Genomic DNA, 23,933 nt, shown 5'->3' on the forward strand with positions numbered 1-23,933 from the left:
GGAGAGGCTGAGGGAGCTGGGGTTGTTTAGCCTGAAGAACAGGAGGCTCAGGTGAGACCTCCTCACTCTCTACAACTACTTGAAAGAAGGTTGTAGCCACGTGGGCGTTGGTCTCTTCTCCCAGGCAACCAGCAGTAGGACAAGAGGGCACAGTCTTAAACTGTGCCAGGGGAGGTTTAGGTTGGATATTAAGAAGAAATTTTTTCTAGAGAGAGTAATCAGGCATTGGAATGGGTTGCCCAGGGAGGTGGTGGATTCTCCGTCCCTGGAGGTTTTTAAGATGAGACTGGATGTCTGGGAACCATGGTGGTGATGGATCAAGGGTTGGACTTGATGATCTCGGAGGTCTTTCCCAACCTGGTTGATTCCATGATTCTATGATTATTCTGGAGCCCAAGAAAAGGAAACAGCTTGAAATGCTTTCGTTTTCTACAGAAATTAAATCAAACTAAGCACAATTAACTTCCTTTACAGGTAGCAGGATGCCCAAGCGCACAAATAACATCCAGTTCTGCGCCAAAGGACAACCAGGGAAATAAGGTATTTCAGGGGGGAAAAAAAAAAAAAATCATTCTCCAGTCTCTTGGAGAAGTGTTTCAGGCGGCTGACAGAAAAGAAGAAATACACAGCCCTGCCAAAGGGGCTTCAGCTCTGCCTTAAGTGAGATGCTCATAGAGAGGTGGATGGAAGACCAACCAGCTCATCTCAAACCAGCTGGTGCTGTGTGATGAGCACCAAAGCTCCTGGAATGCCATGGCCTCTGTGGGAGAGGGGACTTGTGGTCACTCCCAATTGCCAAAGCTCCCAGCAGCCAGACTGGCAAAAGTCAAGAGATGGATGGTCTGGAGTGATGAGGAGCTTGGGGAGAACTGGAAGGGCTTTTTGAAAGCACACGGCCACCAAGCTGCCCCTCCCATGACCCAAAGCGGACTTTTAACTGGGGGACATTCTTCATAGGGGGGTGGGGACAGGAGGTGGCTCCCGCCACAGAAAGCAGCACAGAGCATTCACACGCTCAAAAGTTATTTAAAAGCCAAATGAGGCTACCTAGTGAACACTTAATTTAACTGAGCAACTTCTAAGGCACCAGGCAAATGAGCCACGTCATCTCCTTTTCCTCCCGGCATCCGTCTCCACAACTCTGCCCACCTCCCTTCCCCTTTGTGCTTTCACCCTCCTCAACTCCCAGCAGCTGTGTTCTTCCTCCCCACCTCTCACTCTGCCCAAACCAAACAGACCTGCAAAAGGCTGAGTGAAGCAGGCAGGCACACACCAGTAGGATGGGGATTAGAGACCTGCCACCCCCTCCAGCATCCCTCACTGTGGCTGGAGGGACCGTGCCGGGCAGGAGCAGTGGCTGTGCTGCACATCACACATTCCCAGTGCTTCAGGAGGTGTTGTCTGAACCTCCACCAGCTTTCCAGCTGGGTAAACATCAAGATAAAAATCAGGTTGACAGGCTTTCTTAAGAATATTTCCATCAAATCGGACTTCTCCCACCTCCACGCACACCGGGGCAGAAAGTGCGAGGGCCACCAGCAACCCAGTGCTGGCTGTGACAGCTGCCACGTCAGTCCCAGAGGGGACAGAGGATTTGTCAGCATCTCTCCAAAATGTTGCTCTGGAGCTGGGTGAGGCAGACAGGACGTGGGAAACATGCCCAACAGAGTCCAACACATGACCCATGACTGTGGCTCATCTTTAGTCTCCCAAAAAAACGCTGAGAGAAGACGGACTTCAACCTCAGCCTTCACGCAAGTGCATTTCCCTGGGTCCACTGAAGCCACCAAAGCCCTGCAGATCCCACTGGTCCCACCTTGTCCTCATGCTGGCCCCCTCCCTCTCAAGAGCTTCTCCCAGGGAAGGAGAGCAGAGCCCAGCGAGGCTTCCCAGCCATCCCATCCTCCTTTGCAGTGATTTTCTGTGTCTTTCTCCTCTCCCGTCTATGTTAGAGATGGGAAGAGTGTGCATCACCAGTCCCCCTTCCCAAACCAAACATGCAAATACAGGCTGAAAAAACACCCAGTTTCCAATTGTGGTCAACTTACAGTGGTAACTAATTTCCAGACAGAGCTGTGATTTTTATAATGGATACCACCGGGTTAAGGAGTCAAAGCCATAACTGTATGAATGAAAGCAAAAGCCCTTTATTTCTGTAAGGCCATTTTTCCCCCCCCTCCTCCTGGAATGACAGGGAGTAACACAGCTCTTGCCAGTTTACTGGGGTATACACCAAAGCTTGGCTGAAAGCAACCTCATTAAACTGGCTGGGTTGTCCAGTGCCAGTCCAAACACGCAGTCCTCTGATCACCACATGATGGGCTGGGAACCAAAGGCAACTACAATTAAACCCTTGACAATCAGGAAAAATCCTTACAACCCCCCCCCCCCCCCAAGCAGAATCCACCAACACCAGCCCCACCCTCCCTTCCTTTTTTTTTATTTATTTATTTACTTACATAAGCAGCATGACAGATAACTTGGAGGAAATCAGATGCTTTAATGATTAAGCGACACTTAGGCAGCACACTGGAAGGTAAATATGCCCCTTGGAAATCCTGCAACAAAAACAGAAGGTATAAACAGACAGTAACTAATTATTCTGATTAAATCTTGGAAGACCTGAAATACCCGACTGCAGCAGAACAAAGCCAACTGTGCGCCGGGGCTGCTTGCAAAAATAAAGTCACGCCCTTTTCTAAAAGAATTCACCCAAATAAACCTAAGTGCTTCTGTGTTGTTTTTGTTTGCCTGCATGTTTCTTTAAAGTCTGAGGCGGCCGATAGGAAACCTCTGCCGTACCCTGGAGGGATCCCATCGCCTTCAGCTAAAATTAGACTTCAAGGGAAGCGGGTGAAGGAGGGTGTCTCCGACCTGCTCCGGCACGGCGAGGCTCCCACCACACGCTCGAGGAGCGGCGCACTGGGGTTTTTCCTCCCTTCCCATCGAAACCAAAAAAGAAAGGTGTTTTGGGATTGAAAGAAATTAAGGAAAATAAATAAATAAGGGGTGCTCCTAAGGAGAAGGGAAGGGGCAGCAGGTCTACCCCGCTGCCAGACTCGAAGGGATCCGAGCCAGGAATGGGATGTGGGCAGGTGAGGATGCAGCTGAGCCACAGGGACCGGACAGGATGTAATGGGATTGCTCAACATAGCAGTGAGAGGAACTGGCAAAGCCCACCAGCAATTCACCCACCATTGTGGATGCAGAGTAAGGCACTTGCTTTATTGTGGCTCACGATACCAGCACTGGGAGCCTCTGTTACAGCAGATGGCATGCAGGACAAGACAAGGGGATGTGCTCAGGAGACATTCCTGTACTCTCTTTGCCTTCGAGGAAAACCATCATTTTCCTCCGCCCCTTCTCTCTGCCCTCCCCCCACCACACTAAATGCCAGTGGAGCTCAGGGGAATATTTAATCTCAAACCTCAGTAATCAATCAGTTCACCCTCACGCATGAGAAAGAGTCACAGCGGTAAGCACCAAATCCCATTTCCATCCAGCAATACGACGGTTTAATTACGTACGTAACAATTTCCCTTTTAACATAAATCCCGAGCAGATCCAGGCAGCCTCCAGGTTGTGGGTGGGGAAGGACACGGTGATGGGGAAGAACACGGGGATGGGGAGGAAGAAAGGGAGGAGAAACCATTATGGCAATTATTTAAAATGACAACTTTATACAGCTGCTCCAGTTTGCCGTTGGCACAGCGATGCTCTGACCTTGTGTTTGCTGTCCCAGAGGATGGGCAGCAAGCCCACATCCAGCCCTGCCACCAGAAGCTGCATCTGTTTCATCCCAACACACCAGCAACCATGCAGGAAAAAGGGTATGGAAAATGCAAGATGGGCACACATGGAAAGGCCTGGCTAGGCTGTGATACAAATAACAGCAAAGGAGTCTCTCTGCCAGTACAGCGAGACTTACTCCAAAGCCTGTTCACATCAAAGGGAGGCTTTCTAGCTGGGTCTGAGCAGGTTTGGGATCACTCCCTGCCAACACCTGTTATTTCCAAGTGCAAGAATGGCCGGACCAGCAGGACCATCACACAGCTGCCAGTGCAACAGGTAGGCAGCTGTGAGCAACATCCCTCCTTCACCCAACCAGACTAGTCCTGAGGGGCATAGCTCACAAACAGCCATGTTGAAATATATACATATAGTTTTTAAATATAAACACATGCACAGACTTTTCTAATATATAGGAACAAAAGAGGGGACACCCCGCTGAAACCCCATGTGCAGCTCCGCTGCGCTCGCAGCAACGAAGGAAATGAGAAGCAGAGACCAGGCACACACCCACTTTGCCGTGGTGTGTTTTGGCTCTGGGAATGTTTCTGGATTCTCCAGCGTGAGCTTTGACCTCCAAGAGCTGCAAAATTGCCTCGCAGCCTCTCTGGAGGAGGAGTGGAGGGGTCTCTGGGAGCTCAGCCAGGCAGGTGGAATGGGATGGAGAGCTGGGCTCCAGGTGCTCACAGCTGGCCCTAGTCCACGCCCCACCAGCTCAGAGATCCCCAAACCACCCATTGTGCCCCAAGAATGTGTCAGGAACAACCCCAAACCCACAGTGCACAGAAGAAAGCAAGGTCCCCTCACAGGTCTTGGCAGCAGGATGAGCCCATCCATGACCACAGTTCCAGCCTCACCAGCCCACAGTGCTCAGACAAAACAAGGGAAACAAGCTTGGGAGTGGAGCTTTGACTGCTCTGACTTCTCTATGGGTAGCAGAGATGTGTTTCTGAATCCTCTTTTTTCAGGCAGATCCAGTGACAGGCTTTGTAAACAAACGTGCAGTGCTTTCAAGGGGCTTACAAAAGCAGCTTTTGGAAGGGGAGGCGGCATGGAGCAACTGGAACTCTTCAATTCCTCTTCAGAGGAAGCATCACATGAAGATGTGAAAGGGAAATCTACCTGTAACCCAGATTCCTGCACCCTGGTCTCCTTCAAAGGCTGATGCTCACTCCTCTCCTTTTTTTTTTTGGCTTCAGTTTTACCAAGATCTGTAACATCAGGAACCGCTTGGCACAACAGACCAAATCCTCAAACTCCACACATAGGGAAGCTATTGCCCTTACACTCTCCCTGATCTCTTTAGCCCACACCAGGAGGTGCACAATTAAGACAGATCAGGTACCATCAGACACTGGCAGCATGTTTCCAGAGGATCCGGCCGTATCCCCATCCTCTCCTAAAGAGCAGAACTTCACAGTGCAATTCAGGACAGAGACACTCCGTGAAGTATCTAGAGCAAATTAAACCTCCCAGGCACAGCAGCAAGCATGGATTTATTGATTCATGGAAAACGTCCTTATAAATTACTTCATTCAGATCAACGGGACAAGACAAAACGAGGACTATCCTCAGCAGCGAGAGGCTGCAGTGCTATCATTTCAGTCTCACTCTCCAGAAGAAAAAACTTTTTCAGAGCAGACAGATCTTACAGGACTTCAGGGGGCTGGCACAGGACAATACAGAGGACCTATCACGTCTCACCTGGTCCCCACCTCTCTGCCCCACAGCAGGCAGAGACAATGGATGATTTTTGCAAGTAGGCAAAAATGCTGCTTGACATCAATTTCAGATCTTCAGATGCTCCATCCACCCCTGCTTGTTGGCTTACACAGGGCTGCAGTCACTGGGTGGGATGGAACACACAGGGGATGCATCCAACAGCATCCTGATGACTGCCCCAGCCACCCCTCCAGTATTTGCTCACCATGGGACAGGGAGGTGGGACTGCCTGCCTGGTGAGATGTGGCACAGATTCATGCAGATCTCTCCTGTATGTCCTCCTCCAGCCCTGTTAAGCTACACTAGAAGTGACTGCTCTGAAAGTGATTTCTCATGGAGAATGGGGCTCCCAAATGTTGCATCTTCTTAATCTCATCTGCTTCTCTTGCTAATGATGGCTTAATACGCTTTCATCAAGCTCAAACTCCCTTCAGGGCTACCTGTGGTCTGGATCCAGGATGCTGAGCCAAGGCTAAGGCCATTTTCTGCAAGTGTTTGTTCCAGTGGTTAACTGCAGCTAAAAAATAAATAAATATACAGATGCCAGATGTACCTGTGCCCTGTTCAGGACTGCACACATCTGTCTTTTGCTTCCAGGCACGGGCTGTTTGCTGAACTGAAGAGCTGCTGATTGCCCCCCACCACCCCCTGACAAAGCAACATACACCTCCATTTGATAGTTTCTTGATGAAGAGAAGAGAGGAGCGTTCCCATTCCCCAGCACAAAGCACTTCCCCAGCTTTTATGCACTTGCAGCACTTCCCCACACCCTCATCAGTCAGACCAGGGTCAGGCACTGCCCTTCCACCACGGGGTCAGCAGCAGCCCTGCTCCCAAACTGCCTTTTGCAAGAGTGGGCACAGCTACTCACAGCTCAAAATGCTTTCCACAGCTCCAAATCACCTCCTGGGATCAGTTCCTGGGTTCCCTATCTTCAGATCATCTCCTAGTTTTTAAAATCAGTGCAAATTTGAGACACACTTCAAAACACCATCAGCGAAGATGCTGAGTCACACGGTTGGATGCCTCCAGGATGGTACCCACAGATGTCTTCTAGGAATGCCTCTGCCTCCCATGAACTCCCCCGCTGGAAACATTAAAACTACAATTATCACAGCAGATTAATAAAGAGTACAGCATCTCTGGCAGTAATCTGAGGCAGAGACTCTCAGCAGCAATGAGTTCAAGCTATCAGGGCACACGGGCACACGCAGCTGTGTTTGTGGTCCCCCAGTGATCCCAGTCACCTACGCCCTGCCACGCTGCCTCACCCATTCCCCAAAACACACCCCATTTCCCCAAGCACTGATTAGTATTTTGATAAATAAACGTGTCTCGTCACATCTATTCAATTAACTCGCCATCGAGGGGTTGCCATTCCCACGTGCATTGGCTTTGCAGGATAAAATGCTAATGGGTTTCACATCTCCGGTGTGATGTGGTCCCTCGCCTCCTCCCAGCCCCAAGGGCATGGCTCCTGGCACCCCAACATCCTCCTGGTGCTCCAGCATCCTCCTGGCTCGTGGAGCAGGAACTGCTGCTGTGGATGGGCCACCTGCCTCCACCCTGCTGTTCTGCAGCTGGTGGGAAGAAAATGGTCCCTTCACATGGTGAGAATTTAAAAAATAAATGGGCTCGCACCACTGCAGTGTTTGAAAACGTCCCCTTGCAGCAGATGAGCTGTGCATGGCACTGGGGGGCACAGGTGATGGAAACTGAGGGTGCCACCTGCCACTCACAGCTCTTGGGGTTACAATAAATAACACTGCAATGCCCAGAACTGAGAGTTGGGAAGGCTGCAAGCTCTGTCAGCCCTTCCCAGCAAAGATGAGAGGGAGAGTGAACTGGCATGTGTGCTTTGTGCAGGTCCCTACACCCCTGGCTGATAGATCCAAGCACTTTCTGGTTGCTCTGTCTCAGAAATCACCCTCATTGTGAATATCTCTGAGGCCAGGAACAGCAGCATTGGGGACTATCACTCTCCACTGCAGTCCTAAAATGCTGCAGTCTTGCTGTGGCACAGCCCAAGAGCATCCCTGAGCACTGCACGCTTCCTTCAGCTGCTGGTATTGAAAAGTGAGGACAGGGGAGGAAGCAGGAGAAGGAAGGGGAAGACTCAGTCCTGTGGGCTTTTAACAGGCTTGGGGTTAGACCAGCACTGGCAAGCTGTGAACATCCAGCTGAGTTGGGCACTCCATGACCTGGAGCTGGTGCTGGGAAAACATCAAACATCCCACAAGCTCAGGTGAGAGACCACCCTGCTGCTTTGCCCAGATGTGAGGCACCCTCCCTGCTCCTCTGCCCGTGCCATGGGCTCAACCAACACCACAACCCAACTAAGAGCATCACATGCTTCCCCTCAGCTGCTGCCTGTGCACACCTGAAGTAATACAGAACAGTCAGTGTCAAACAGGAATATACCCATTCCCTCACTCACAGGAAATCACTTAAAATGGCAAAGAGGAAAGGCAGAGCATGGGGCTGGAGCCAAGCCCAGCAAACACTGCAGGGATGGAGGGGCAGAGGACATGCCACCACCTGCTGTGGCTTTCACCCTCAGCGGGGGACCTTCTTCCAACCATACCTGTGGGAACACCTCTGCTTTCAGAGCAGCCCATTGAGGGCAGGGAAGTGAGATCTCACATTTCTGAGCTGAAAACTCGCCCTATGGTGGAGTGCTGCTCTGCTCCTGAGACACCAGGAAAGCACAAACTGCCCTGCCCCTGGAGACCAGAGAGTTCTCTGCTTCTCTGAACTAATGAATTTGCCACAGAAGCCAAGGAGCTGATCTTTCAAGGGTAAACCCGATTTCCCCTACTTTTATCTAAAATTTGGGGCAGGCACTGATCTCTTCTCTCTGGTGACTAGTGATAGGACCCAAGGGAACGGCATTAAACGGTGTCAGGGGAGGTTTAGGTTGGATATTAGGAAAAGGTTTCTTCACCCCAAGGGTGGTTGGGCACTGGAAAAGGCTCCCCAGGGAAGTGGTCATGGCCTGACAGAGTTCAAGGAGCATTTGGACAACATTCTCAGGCACATGGTGGGATTCTTGGGGATGGTCCTGTGCAGGGCCAGGAGTTGGACTTGATTATCCTTATGGGTCCCTTCCAACTCAGGACATTCTATGCTTCTATGATAATTTTCCTTCCCTCTCCACCTGTAAGCCAAATCAGGGATAAAGCAAGTCAGTGGCTCATTATTTTAGGGACAACAACAAGATATATATTTTTTCTTTTTAATTAAAGGGAAACTCATTAACTCAAACACTTCAATCAGCTTAATTATCGCAATCCAGGAGTTTGCTGCTGTTTTGGGTTTTTTCTTTTTAAATAACAGAAGCAACCATCCCAGGGAGGTAAAACACCCATTTCCCCCAGAAGCCCCCACCACCACCTGTGGCTGCAGCCATCCAGGCTCTTCCCAGCATGCAGTGACAGAGAAGTGGGAGAGTGCAGTGGACCAGCACTCCACACCACACCACCAGCACAGAGGTGGATAAGGGGATTAAATCCAGCTGCTCAGAGATAAGCAGGCCAGCAAACAGAGAACAGGGAAGGAGGCCAGGGAACAGAGGTTTTCCAGCCTCCAGCAAATACCTGCACAAGGCACTTGCACGGCTGACACTGGGTATTTAACTCAGGATTTGCCAATATTGGAGACCCTGATGCCACATGTCACTAAAGCTCTTCTGAAGAACTGCTTTCTTGGCTCCTCTGAAGCCTGTAAAAGAGAAGGCTGAAAAGATAAAGCAACTCTTGGCCTTGAGGCTGGCACCCTGGGGAAGATGCAGCAGCCCTTTTTAACTGTTGTTGGGATTTTTTGGCCTTTTGAGGATTCTTGTAGGGCCAAACACAGAAGAATCTGAGATGCTGTCTCACACAAGACAAACCTCAGGAGATAAAACAACCAAAGACTCCTGCAGCAGCTCTGGTAGAGCAACCACACAGCCAGACTGGGGTGCAAACAGGCATCCCGCAACACACACATGGCCATGATTTCCTGATCTTAACCCCAGGCACATAAATTCCCTGGTGGCACCTTTGGATTAATACATTACATTTCACCACTGGCATTTAATTTCCCCTTTTGCCTTCCAAGACTAAAACTACTTCCAATTTCTGCTCCAGCTGACCAACAGCTTTTTATTCCTCTTGCATCCAGAAATACTGAACTGCTGCATCTGGGAATTCTGCAAAGATGGAGAGGGCCCTTTTCTCTGTGCTGAAGCCACTAGCCATGCCCAAGTAGCTGCAGCACCGCCACTAACCTTTAAAACCTGTCAGGCAATGGAAAGCTTATGGCTATGCTGGAAGACCTAGTGCTTCCAAAATCTGCATCACGCAGGTCCCCAGAGCTAGAGACCTCCATGGAGCTGCCCATGGAGCATCCCACACCTTGGCTGTGGTCCAGATACAGGTAAGCAGGAGAGAGCAACACCAGTTTTGGCCGTGGGATGCCCCATCCCGCTCCCCTCCCGGCTCCATTTGGAGGCAGCCAGCTGCATCCCATGTCACTGCGTTTTGCATAATCAAAACCACAACCCAAAGGGTATATTTAGCTCAGCTGGAAAACAAAGGAGATTGGGTCCACCGCAGATTAAATTAGCCGGGCCTGCTTACGCCAGGAGCGCCTGTCTGCCATCCACCACACCTCCCACGGATTTATTCCTGGCTCCACGATTCAGTGGTCCCTCCACGGAGGAACGGACCTGCTCCGTGAAAGCACTGAAAATGAAAATACACGGCAAAGAGGTGGAAGAGTGGGTCCAACAGGTTCCCAAAGCCTTGGGCAGGAGGACACAGCCTCACAAGGGTTTGCATCACTCGTCTCGACCGCGGAGCCATGGCACGGGATGAGGTGCAGGAGCCCATGTGGTGCTGCAGCTCCTGCAGTCCACAGAGAGGAAGAGGATGACAGGGGACAACAGGGGACCCCCTCAAACCACCCCCAGAGCCCAGCTCCAGTGTGCCCCCTGCACAGTAAGGAAGCAGGGCGAGGACATTTCCCTCATGGTCTTCAGGACCTTTTCTTTGCTTAAGATCTGCCTCCCAGGGAGAGGCTCATTTTTCCTGCCTAATTTCCATTGATATAATTTCATCCCCCATCTCCTTTGCTGCCGTCTCACGCAACTCAAAGACGCAGCCAAAGACGTGGTTATTTTTACATTTTCCTCCCAGGAGATGGTATCTCCACGGGGCACGGCTGCCATGCCACATCAGATCACTGCACCCAACCGGCTCAGCCCCACGACAGCAGGATGAAGTCTGGGGGACACCCTGACACCAGGTGTTTTTCTGTCTCACTGGCATTAAAACTCCCCAGCTTTCCAGTCAAGGGCATCCCAAAAAAAAACCCAAACAAAACAGCCCCAGCCCTGAAGGCAGCAAGGTGCTGTCCCAGCCCCTCTCACCACAGCCCCCGCCCAAGCACCAAAACCATCTTTCAGTCATCCCAGTTTTAGATTTTTCTAAGGCTTTTTGCATTTGTCATGGGACCCTGCAAGGCAACTTGCCTCCCCCGGATCCAGGTCTTTGTGGATTCAGGATTTCCAAACTGACCCAAATTTACCCAGCATAGGAAGGGACTGGGTTTGGTAATCAATGCCAAGATGTTGAGGTCCACAAGATGATCATCCTCCTTGACCTGGCACATGGGCTTCAGCATGACATGGATTGTCTTTAGACCCACATCTCTTACTGGGCACTGGGAGAAGAAAAAAAGCAGCATTCCCACAAATAACCTAAGAGCTTTTGGAATTTATAGAGTGGAGAGACAGATAGCAAAGTGTGGGGCATGCAGGGAAAAGCTGATTTGTACACCTCTGGGAGAGGACAAAGCAGGGTAGCAGGATGGTCTCCTGCACGCTACAGCAGCTACACCCTTCAAGTTCACCCGGTGTTTTCCTTTCCTCCTTCCCTGGAGATCACTCTCACCATCATTTGTCCATAACAGCAAAGCTAGGAATGCAGGGAAGAAGGTATCAGGCTGTGCACAGCTTGTCTGTACTTACTTTACAAATAAAAGTGATCACAATAAATGTTTGCACCCTGAAAGGAATCCTAGTACCCTTCCCCCTCCTACACCTCCCAAAGCAGAGCACAAATCCAGCTGCTCTGCAACCTTATCTTGACGCAGAAACAGTCTGGGACAGAGATAGAAGGGTTCCCCGAAGGCACGGCTTATTAAAGGCATCTTTACTTAGTAGGTTCTCTTCAAAAAGGCCGCACTGAAGCGCCGTTCCCGGACTGGTTTTCATCACGGCAGCAGCAAACACCACTCAGGCAGGGTCCCCAGACTGGCCATGCAATGTGGGCCCTTGCAAAGCCACAGGCTTTTTTCCAGGCTAAAAAGCAACCCAAGACCAGACAGATACACCCAGGCCAAGGCACTTCGGGGGACCCACAACTGAGAGTCACGAGGAGCTCCCAAACACGCCCTGCTCTCGCCCCGGGGATATTACAGGAATGGGGACCAGCACAGTAATGAAGTCCACAGGATGTTCCCTGTTTATCCAGCAGCTTTTCCTCCGACCCCACGCCCCGCTACCGCAGGAGATTGCACACTTGCAGTCAAATGCTCCTAATCCCAGGTTTCAAGAGCCGGAGCTACAAAACAACCACACAAAGAGGCAGCAGTTCGCACGCATCCCGGGAACCTCCCCGCAGCCAACGCCTCGCTTGTTTATCCAACACGCGATCTTTCCACGTTCAGCTATTTTCATCCCACCCTGCTATTAATGGATGCAGAAGGCGGTTGGGTAAGGCTGTTCGACAAAAATCTCATTTAGAGATCAAGACAAGCTTAATTGGTTTCTAGCCAGACCTGCACAAAGATGGGTTACTCCACAAATACAGTTGCTAATCTGCCCATTATACCCCCTAAGCTCCCACCCACAAAGAAAAAGAAAATAAAGCAAAGATGCACAAAGGAATGAAGGATTTTGAGCGTGTTACTTCCAGTGAGGAACACATCACAAGTGATGAATTCTGCGAGAACAAGGGCATTGCTTTTCATTGAAGGAAAAGGATAACGAAGCAGTAAACAAAATAACAACAAAAAGACCTAACATAGATTAAATCTGCATTTTCCACAGGCAATCCAAAGCCATTTCGGGTTCTTGAAGAGCATTTCCAGCAGCTATTGTTTCTGTGGGCAGAGAGAAGCAAGGGAAAAGCTTACGTGGCCAAGGAGACATCACGTCACAAGTGACAAAGTAGAAAGGATGGGGAACCTCATGATTAAAAAGCACAGGACTGAATCCCTGGAGAGCTGAATTCACTTCTGAACTTGGCTGTAAAAAAAAAAAAAAAAAAAAAAAATAAAAAAAAAAATTGCGAGTTTCCTGTATGATCACATCCTAGATGATTTATTCAAAACCTGGTGTTGAAAAGCAAGGGAGGGGGAGGAAGCAGGAGGAGGAAGGGGAAGACTCAGTCCTGTGGGCTTATAATAGGCTTGGGGTTAGACCAGCACCGGCAAGTTGTGAACATCCAGCCAAGCTGGGCAATGCATGACCTGGAGCTGGGAGAGCACCAAGCATCCCTCGAGCTCAGGTAAGAGACCACACATCTGCCCAGATGTGTGTCATGGGCTCGACGAACTCCACAGCCCCACCAGCAGCATCCCACAAGCTTCCGTAACATGGTGCTCTGAACACAAACACAGCCATGTGGAAAACGGAAAGGTTAGGGATTATTTCCCCTCTTGGAGCTACACAAGAATTTAGAAACGAGAACATAAAGCTGTCCTCCAAATGCAGCGTATTATAAATTAGACAACAGCCCGGTTCCAGCACAGCAGAGCAGCTGCAGCAGCGGCACAGGTAGAGGCAGGTGATGAAAGGGTTGTTTGGTTACAACCTTCTCCCCTTGTGCAGCAGCCCAGGATTCCCAGCTCACAAGGCCTGTTTATTTTCCTGAAAGCGAGCCAATTCTGCTGGGCGGGAAGTGCTGCACCCAAGGGAGAGCTGAGCTGCGGATCCTTCGGCAGGACAGAGCCAAAAACAAGGCCAGCACCGGAAAGGATGGCTGTCATGTGTTTTGGACCTTTACAGCAACGTCCCTTGAGCTCCAGAGCATCTTTGCAAGGGCCTTTTGCAGCAGGCGGGTTCACTACAGCGCAGAGAGCCAGAGAGGAGTTTTTCCAAGACCTTCCTCAGCCACCTCGGGCGCTCACAGACCCAAGGCTTTGGTGAAAGCAAAGGACAGCCCGGTCCCTGGTCTTGGACAAGGGCTTCCAGCCACGGAGATACAGAGCCGGTCCTGTCCCGAAAACCTGCCGTGGGAATCCCAGGGTGAACAGATTCAAACTTTTCCTTTCAGGAGCAAGACAAGCTGTAATTAGCATCACCGAGTCCAGCCCAGGGGCTGGGTAAGGACAGCCCCGTGACATTATCTGACAAGGCGACTGTTGGATGTGTTTTCTTTGGCTTTTTTCCCCCCTGGAAAAATGAGCAGCCATTTTGCATGGGGCTTTTTGCCTCCACTCCATGTTGCCCGGAGTAGATTTCCCAGAGTAAGGACATGCATTTCAGAACACACTGTAACAGCCCATTGCCACAGCTGGAGCTCAGCTCTTGGAATCCTCAGGGGTGAGTCCCTCCTTAATTGTCCATGGCATATCGGGGGTGCCAGACCCCAAAGACACAGTCTCATGCTGCCTTCCATCAAAATGAAAAACATAGTCCAAAACACAAAGCAAAAGGAAAAAAATATGAACGTGAGGCAACAGAGCTACAGCTGCGAGACACATCATCACCACTGTCTCACACATCTCTCACCTAGTTCAGCCTTATCCCCCGAGCAAAACCAACAGAGTTTCCTCTGATGCAACTACAAGCGATCCCTTGGAAATAAATGCAGAGTATTTTGAGGTTAAAGTCCCTCTTTAATCTCTTTTTCTCATGCTGAAAACTGTCATGTGATAGGATAGCTTGAAAAGCCTGGATATAAGGTAAGTCCTGGTGTGCCAACTAAGGGAACGGCACAATTTCACCACTAGGTAACCCAAATCACAGCCCCGTCACACATCACTGCAGTTTGAACACAGCTATCACCACTGCATCAACTAAGACATGACAAATTGTCTTGAACGCAGTGAATGGAAGAGCAGCATTTAATACAAATGTAAATGGGAGAAAACGTTGAGCATAAAGACTCACTTCCAGCCCCAGTCCCAAAAGCAGACTCATTTTAGAGATTTCAATATTTGGCACGCTCTAAAAATTTTCCTCAACATCTTTTTGCTCTGTGTGATAGCTAGAGGTTTCTCATGGCTCCACAGCCACCTGATATTTCACATGCAATTTGCCAGGCAGCACTCTCCATGGAAAAGGAGATGGAGGCCATAAATGGATCTGAGTTGTCCCCGGAAAGCTTCCAGTCTCTTTGCAGGATGTCTCCAAAGTGCTGGAACGAGGAGATGGCACATGGGCTGAGGTCTGAAAACCAATCTCTCAGACCTAGAGTGCTTTGGTAAGCAAATGGCTTACATAAAATATCTGTCAGAACACCCATTTGAAGCACTGGCTGTTGTAAACAAGGTTGCTCCAGAGGCACCAGGGATTAGCACAGTTCAAACAGTCCTTGGCGTGACTTACCGGAGCGCCCAGGAACAGATTTGCAAGTTCAGCTTTTCTCCTGCCTAACGCTCACCCAGCACCACTGAACAACACCAAAGCTCCAACAGCCTTAACCCTGCCATCTCCTACAGGGAGGTTGAGACACAGGGATAGGGGTGGCAGAAGCCCTGTGCTCGATCACAGGACCTGACTGGAAGGAGAAAACCCAAGGAGACATCACCATGGGGCTGCTTTTTTCCCATGCAGCTGGAGGAGATCCAACACCAGGCTGTTCGTGAGCAAGCTGGGCAAGTATCCCTCAGCAGAGGCACGGCAGCCCAAAGTTATGCATGGGATATGCAAGGAGAACAATGCCAAGCAAAACAGGGCAGCTGAAAAACACCAGGCACCCGAAAGGCTTACCCTGATATTAAGGCAGAGAGCAGCCTCTCTTCCCTGCACTGGGCACACAGCCACAGCCAAGACACTCCTAGTGCCTTGGGGGCAGAGGGAAGGAAACCTCAGTAAATGAAGTGTCCTTTGCATTTGATTCCTGTGAAAGCCAGGCATGGCAAGGGGATCCACCTTCCCATCTGCATCTCACCCATCCTCAACTCTAGCGAGAAGGTGCTGTGGTTTCCAGGAGCAGCGGCAGCTCCCATGAAACAGTGGGAGCACGAAGGGTGACTGGAGTCACGGGAGAGAAAGCTTTACACAAACAGATTTACAGTCACTCACATCCACACAAGCGTCCTTGAAGGAAGCAGCTGCACCGGACCGCAGCTGACGCAGACTCTCCAGGATGGCACACACGAGTTCACAGCTCCTCCGAGCGCTGTTTATTTAGAAGATACTGAGGCCAAGCGTGGAACAGGCACCCCCAGAAAACCCCACCTCGTGACTGGGTGAAAGTCAGATGGATGTGCAGCTCCAGAGAGCCGCCTCAGAAAGGTCTGGACAAAAGAAACACTGAGGAGCAGCAGCAGGGCAGACCCACCACAGCCTAAGCTCTATGTCACGCAACACATCGGAGCCAGAAAATGTCCCTCTGCGCTGCCTCCGCTTGCCATAGCAAGCAATCCATCTTGCTTGTTCAGGGTGAGGAAAATGGTCTCTGGACTGTTCCTCCATCCTCCTCCTCCCTGCTGGAAGACCTGCTAACAGAGTTTGCCTGTAAAAGGCACCAAGCTGCTAGAAAATCACCTGAACAGCATAAAACATTGTGGGTCTTTCGGCTCCCTTAACACACTGCACTCTCCCTCTTACACCCCAGACCTGAGTGACTGCAGATCCCATGCCAGAAGAATGCCCTGTTGCATTCCCCATTTTCACACTCCAGTTTTCTTTGATTTTTAGGACAAGTACCATCCCCTCCTCCCAGCCCATGCAGAGCCTCATGGGCACAGAGCACAGTCCCGGCTCCCCTGCCCTGCAGCCTCATCGTACCAAAGTTGTGTTCCTGTCCAAAAAGTGTGTGCACTTTCCTGCTTGGTGACAGTATACACTCAAATGCTCAACCCTACAACCTCAGAGATGCCCTGCTCTCTAGAAGGGAAGGCAAGCTGATCCTCACTCCTGCAAAGCATGTAAGGAACCAACACCCTGCAGAACCTTCCCCAAAAGCTGCCAATCTCCATAGCTCAGTTTTGCATATTGGTACAGAGCCCAGCTGCTGGTGTTTCACACACCACCCCCCAGTCAGCCTCTGAATGGCACAGTTTTGAATTGCTTCCTCCTGCCACAGTGCCCCGGGGCAGGATCTGCCAGCAGCCCAGCCCATCGCCACGGGAGACAGGATGAAAGCCCCATGAGAAAGGCGAGCAGCAGGGAACACCAGGAGATCCCACTGCATTCTGCTCTGCTCCTCTGAGGATGGGCACAGGTCAGGTGGATTAATTGGGTCCTTCTCCTCTCTTTATCTCACCCATCTCTAGCTGCTGCCAAGTTGTTTTGAGCTCTGGCGTGGCTGCTTTCCACCCAGGGCCCAGCACAAAAAAAGGGATGAGGAGCCTCAGTACAAAACCCTTGGCGACAGTCCAAAATCCAGAGGTCAGTAATTGGGTCACTGGGTTCAGCTTCTGAAAACCATCCCTTCAGGAGGTGTGGTAAAAGCAGGAACAGCCGCCTTCACCACTGCAGCCAGAGCCGGACGCTCCTGCGGCTCCTCCACCGCACCCTCCACACCTTATTCCATTTACCCTCCCATAAAAGCACTGGCACACTGACAGAGCAGCCGGGAGGGGGAGAGCCCTGACTTCCACACAGCTTCACTGCGTTGCACAGGGCAGACATGACTCAGGTAAGCAGCACGCAGGTGAGAGCGCATCGCTATGCAATGCTCACCCCGAGGAATGCAGGAGGGAAACATGAAGCCACTTGTCTGGCACGGCAAACAACCCTTCAATCATCCGCCAGGCCCTGCAAGTGCCGGGAAGCTCGGCACTCCGGGTTGGGAAAGATGAGGATGTCTCCAACCAGCAACGCACCACCTGTTACCAACCGTGCTGCAACACGCTGCTGTGCTTCCTCCATGCCCACTCCATGAGAGCCCCAAAACAACGTAAAAGAAGAACCCAAACATCAGCAAAGCAACTGGCGCGTCCTCCAGGAGGGCAAGGCTCGAGGAGCAGCCCTGCTCTGGTGGCCCGACATTTCCCCACTGCCATGGTGACCAGCTGGCGCATGCCACGGTGGGTGAGAACGTTCCTGTCCACTAACACTGCCCTTCCAGTGGGTCAAGGCAATGTTTTGAACACAGACTCTCAAGGCAACTCAGCCCATGAGGCGTAACACATCGAGTAACTTACTGAGTCACGGTAACACTGACTCATCAGCGAGTGTCTCTGCGTTGGGCAAACCCATCCATTTGGCTGATTTTAGGAAGAGGCCATGAGCAACCTCCTCGCCCAGGTGCTCCAAGCAGCACAAGCCTCTTCCATTCAGCAAATTTACAACAAACACCTGCAAAGGGCTGGGGCTGAATGCAGGAGGGAGCACGAACAGGAGGGGGTTATCAGAGATTCAGGTGGAGCGCACAGAGGTTGCTCCAGACCTGGGCACAGCGTGGGATGGGTGCCCTTGGGAATGACCCCACCCAACCTCACCAGGAGGAAAACATAGGCCAGATGTTCAGACAACTTCAGGTGTTACTTTGGTTAATTTGCTGTAATTCAGGTGGCTGGTGTTCAGGCCACACCAATCATGAAACAAAGCGCTGTCAGCTCAGATCATGAAACTCTCCAGTGAACTAACCACGTCTTCATGGTGTGCCAGGCCACTTCTCTCATTTTCATCCCCTTTGGTTTTCTTCTCAGTGGCCACAAAGATCTGAAAGCTTTATGACTCACTGAGCTGAGATTTTCTATGCTACCCCAGTACTCCTGGTTCCTTAGTGTATTCCAAAACTTTATAACACGCCATGAGGGCAGGAGATACCAAGTGCAAATGATCTCCTGAGAGGGCAGGGGGGTAAGTAGGCACAAGGACAGCTTTTCTCCCAGCCCAGGCTGAGGAAGCGGCATGAGCAAAGAATAATCAAAGGCAAACAACAAATCACAACCAGCAACTGACAAGGGGCTGAGGAACCTCTAATTTTTGCAGTAAATACAAAGTTGGAAATCACAGAATCACAGAAGGAACGGGTTGGAAGGGACCTTAAAGATCATCTAGTTCTAACCCCCATGCCATGTGCAGGGACACCTTCCACTAGACCAGGTTGTTCAAAGAATATGTCATTAAGGATGAGGGAACTAAGGCAATAAGCAGAAGAGCTTCTGCTGGAATATTTAACTACTTTCCAACCCTTTACTAGTTGTTTCTCTCATCCCCTAGTATGGTAAGCACAGACAGTAAATCTGTATGACTGAGCATCTAGATTAACCAAGACAAAAGTCAGAGTCAGACATTTAGTATTTCTTCCCCAATTTACAGCCCTTTGTTCAGATCAGCTTTTTTTTTCAGCATGGTGCTGACGTCTGTTGTGGTGCAGGAGTGAAAAGTACACATATGATTATCTTAAAAGGGAGGGGGGGAAAAATCAATATGGACATGATATGAATTTTATGGCATTCAGCTGCCACGACTTGCAAATAAACAGCTGTCCCAGCAGGTCCATGCAAGCTTAACAGCACAGCAGTAAAACACAAGGCTTTTATTCCCCTTTTAAAAGGGTTTTACCCATATAAAAAAGTATATTTTTGTAATAAAATAAATTGCAGGTTGAAGAATCGTAGTTAGGTCACACTCAATTCCAGCAGAACAAGCGCATCCTGCTTCACACGGCCTCACCAGTCACTCCACAGCAGTGGCAGCTTTCTGAAGCCAAGTTAAGATATTTAATTACCAGCATCAAGTCAGAAACCAAAGCGTACAACAAAATCCTCATTTGTGAGCGAAGCCTGCAGAAATGTCGTTGAGCAGGCTTTGGCAATCTCCAAAGCTGACAGCTGGATGCCCTGGCTTATCGACTGCTAGAGCACACACGAAAAAAAACCCTCTGAATAGTTGCAGTGCCGAGCAAGCCTTCAAGGCACCCCCGCCAGCCTCTTAAAAAGGCTCACAGAAATAGGCAAGCTCCATTTATTAATACTTCAGAGATAAAACTGGCCATGTAGGAGCAGCTCAGTGCATGCCTGTGCCAGAGGAGGATGGGCAGAAGACCACCCGCTCCGGGTGGTGCATCCACCAGCATCCCCACTCAGCCAGTTCAGGTAATGAATGCAGCAGGTACATTTGCTACCTGTGCACGTGGTGCGCTGCTGCCAAGTGCATCGGCCAAAAACCTTCAGGCATCAGCCCAGCATGGGTGGTCAACGCATGGAAAAGTCAGAGCAGGAAGATGGAGTGAGAGGAGCCACGTTCCTGGCTGGCTGACAAACAGTATTTGTGGGAAGCCCATCCGCCCAACAGCTCCATGTTTCCCCTGTGCTGGGTTCCTCAGCTGTGTGACATGACAGCGCGGGAAAAAGAGGAGGAAGAAACCAAAACAAAGCACAGAAGCAAAGGGAGATAAACATGACCCAGTTAGACCGGCTGTCCTCAGCTCCTGCCCATCCTCACGGGAGGAGCCGGCCCACCGTGGCTGTCCCTTTCCTGCTCCCTCCCGTGCCCCTGCCAAAAACAAAGGGTCAGATAAGGAGCCAGCTCAGGTCAAGACCGGTTTGACTCCGTTTCAAGCCTAGGGGAGTGGATTCAGCACAGGTTTTACACCTCACCCATCCTGTTTGCCTCCCTGGGGCGCAGGCCAGGACACAGAGCAGGGGGCACGCCTGGCTGGCTGGACCCAAAAACCCCAGGCCATGGCAGGGCACCACCGGCAGAGCCACACGCCAGCTGAGCGCTGGCCAGAGCCAGGAAGCGTCAGTGCTTCCTCCTGTCCCGGTGTCACACAGCGTTGGGCGGTCGGAGATCGTGGACTTTGGCTTTTGCTTCCTGCTCCCGACAGAGCAGGGGCAGGTCCCGGTGTATGGCCACGGGGAGAGCAAGGTGAGTCAGTCACTCATTAATCGAGGAACAGCAAGGTGGTTGTCTGACCTGCGGGGTTTGGGGGCAGTGCACGCCAAAACAAACCCCAGCGCCCACGGAAAAGGGTCCAGATGCTGCAGGACCCATTTACTCCTAATGGGACACAAAGAAGGGCAGGCCAGGAATGCCAATACCTTTGGAATATGTTGTTTTCTGCAAGGGAGGATAACGAGGTTGCATCGCGGTTCGCCATGGAGGCATCAATACACACCAGCACCCGGTTTTGCACGCAGTATCAGAATCAACCTCTAGAGAGGGAAAAAAATGAAAAAGCCGGCTTCTCCCTCTAGGTGCTGCTGGGAGAAGCCGGCTGGCTGTACAATGCCGGGTGTCTGCAGTGCTCAGGCCTGGCTGAAACCACCGGAGCAGCCTGTGCCATGGTTTCCCCTCTCCCCGGCACCTGGCAGAGGAGGCTTGGCCACACCCCATGGTCTTCCACTCACCTCTGATTTCCTCAGGGAACCCCTCGCCCCTGGTTTGGCAGCATAGCCCCCCTCCCCCCCCCCCCCCCCCCCCAGTTCAAGTGGCTTCTGTGAGGAGGCATATTATCATCTGTCTTTGCCTTAAATTAACCTTGATCACTTGAAGATGCAGAAAGCCTGTTTCACACCAGCATCAATGCACGAGGCAGTGCGGCCACCCACCAGCAATGTAGATCCCAGGGATAAAACCCCACTGTGCCAAGCAAGTCAAGATCAGGATGAGACCACAGCCACTGCACAGCAACGGCAGTGGGTGCCAACCCCCAAGGCTCCATGCAGCAAGGGCATTGTCCCTCCTGCATGGAGACCCCTGACCTGAATCTCCGAGAATTTTTAGGTGGGTGCAGCCAACGACAGACCCGACCTCCCCACCTGGTTCCTGAGCCACAAACCTGCCTGTACCGAAGCCACAGCCCAACACCAGGACATGCCAAAATCCTGCTCCCTCCCATCCCGACTCCCACACGAGAGCATCGGCTGGACCACAGCACGCCCACAGCAAAATGTGTGACACCAGCACCAGCGGCTCGGCACACAGAGACGATGGAGCAGCCCCAGACTGCTGTGCCTGTGGGTAGGCACTGCAGGGACTGAGACCCCCCAAAACCTGGGGGAACCCCATGAGGGGCCCTGCGGGTGTGGGAGCCGCCGCAGGGGTGGGAGTCGCCGTGCCAGCCGGCGCCGGGGCCGCAGCAGCCCCCTGAGGCGTTGCCATGGAGAAGGCAGCGCAGCAGCAGCATCCCACATCCCACATCCCGCATCCCACGCCCGCGCGTGGGCGCCCCCTGCCCGGCGCCCACAGGGCCGGGCACCGCCCGGGACACACCGGGACATCGGGGCCGGGGGACACGCCGTGCCCCGGGGCGCTGGGAGCGGGGCGGGAGCCGGGGGGGCCCCGGCGCTCCCCCCGGGGCGAACAGCCCCACGCAGCGCCCCGGGGCGGAGTGGGACGCGGGCTCCGCTCCCTTCCCTTCCCAACGGCGAGGAAAAGCAGCGAAGCCCCGGACCCCGCCTCGCTACCGGCGCTCCCGACCCGCCACCCCGGCACGGCCCCGGGGTACGCGAGAAGGGCAACACCCCCCGCCAAAAGCCCCCCAGGGCGAAAGGGGAGGAGCGCCGAGGGCGCTCGGAGGACTCACCGCAGCGCGGCCGCCGCTCCTGCCGGGGCGGAGGGCTCGGTCCCCGCGGTCCGGCCGCCGTTCCTGCCGGGGCGGAGGGCTCGCTGCCCGCGGTCCGCCCGCCGTACCTGCCGGCGCGGCGCTGCGCTGCGCGGCGCGGAGCCCGCCCGGCCCCTGCCCACAATGGGCCGCGCCCGCCCCGCCCGGCGCGGTGGCGTCACCGCCCGCCCGCCGACGGGAGTTGTAGTGACGCGCGGGGCGGGGGCACCGCGCCGGGGGTACGGGACAGGGGGACCGCACAGGGACATCGTTCTAGGGGCACCGCACCGGGGGTACGGCACAGGGGGACCGCAATGGGGGTACGGCACAGGGGGACCTCACAGGGACACCGTTCTAGGGGCACCGCGCCGGGGGTACGGCACAGGGAGACCGCATAGGGACACCGTACTAGGGGTACCGCGCCGGGGGTACGGCACAGGGGGCACTGCACTAGGAGTACTGAACTAGGGACACCGCACCGGGGGTACGGCACAAGGGTACTGCATGGGGACACTGTACTAGGGACACTGCACTGGGGGTACCGCACCGGGGGTACGGCACAAGGGTACTGCATGGGGACACTGTACTAGGGGCACCGCACCGGGGGTGCGGCACAGGGAGACGGCACAGGGACACCGTACTAGGGGTACCGCACCGGTGGTACCGCACTGAGGGTACGGCACAGAGGCACCGCACTGGGGGCACCGCACTAGGGGTAGGGCACAAGGGTACTGCAGGGGGATACCGTTCTAGGGGCACCGCAGCGGGGGTACGACACGAGGATAATGCATGGGGACACTGTACTAAGGGTACCGCAGCGGGGGTACCACACTAGGGACACCGTACCAAGGGTACCGGACCGGGGGTATCGCACGGGGGGCACGGCACCAGGGGTACCGCATCGGGGGTACTGCACTAGGGGTACCGCACTTAGGGACACCGTACTAAGGGCACTGCGCCGGAGGTACCGCACTGGAGGTGCTGCACGAGGGGTACGGCACCGGCGGCATCGCACGGGGGTTACCGCGCTTGGGGTACGGCACCGGGGGTACCACACTAGGGACGCCGTACTTAGGGGTACCGCACCGCGGGTACTGCACCGGGGGTATCATACTGGGGGTACCGCACCGGAGGTACGGCACTAGGGGTACGGCACCGGGGGTGTGGCACTAGGGACGCGGCACTGGGGACACCGCACCAGGGGTACCGCACTGGGACGGCCCCGCACGCAGCGCTGCGGGCCCCGGCAGTGCCCGTGCTGCAGAGGAGCCGCCTGGCTGGGGGAGCAGGCGGGAGGGAGGGTCCAGCTCCCGTCGAGCAGCGAGGATAAAGTTTCACCCGGCTGGCGACAAGGGTGACACGGACACGCGGGATCTGCTTCCCAGCTGCCTGGCAGAGGCCTCCCAAGCTGCGGCGTTCTCCGCTCGGATTTAAGAAATCAATTTTCCAGGGGTTCCCATTTCACGTGATTCAGAGCAGCAACTGGATACACAGTTGGATTCCCACATGCATGGGAATAACCTCGCTGCATGAGATGGCAGAAAGAGAAGTTACTGCTCTCAGTGCAAATCAAAACTCTGATCAAATTAATAGTGTGTAACATTTTACCTCAAGTAAACATTTTTTTTTTCCTCTGGATAAGAGGTCAAGCTATTTAAATCTTGTATGATTTTTTTTTCTTTTTCCTCAGCAACAACCACA

At 52.7% G+C, this 23,933-nt stretch overlaps 1 protein-coding gene across 2 annotated transcripts in view; it reads right to left on the bottom strand.

Annotated features, from left to right (window-relative positions):
• DAAM1 (dishevelled associated activator of morphogenesis 1) overlaps positions 1 to 22,331 on the bottom strand; it is a 95,528-nt gene extending 73,197 nt beyond the window's left edge. For both annotated transcript variants that reach the window (XM_032691208.1, XM_032691207.1), the window contains exons 1-2: positions 22,215 to 22,331; positions 2,460 to 2,558 (exon numbers count right to left, since the gene is read on the bottom strand). The gene's annotated coding sequence lies outside the window, so the exon portion shown is untranslated. The remainder of the gene's footprint in view (positions 1 to 2,459; positions 2,559 to 22,214) is intronic.
• Positions 22,332 to 23,933: the final 1,602 nt, after the last annotated feature.

This window comes from Chiroxiphia lanceolata, chromosome 6, assembly GCF_009829145.1.
Source record: "Chiroxiphia lanceolata isolate bChiLan1 chromosome 6, bChiLan1.pri, whole genome shotgun sequence".
NCBI lineage: Eukaryota > Metazoa > Chordata > Aves > Passeriformes > Pipridae > Chiroxiphia > Chiroxiphia lanceolata.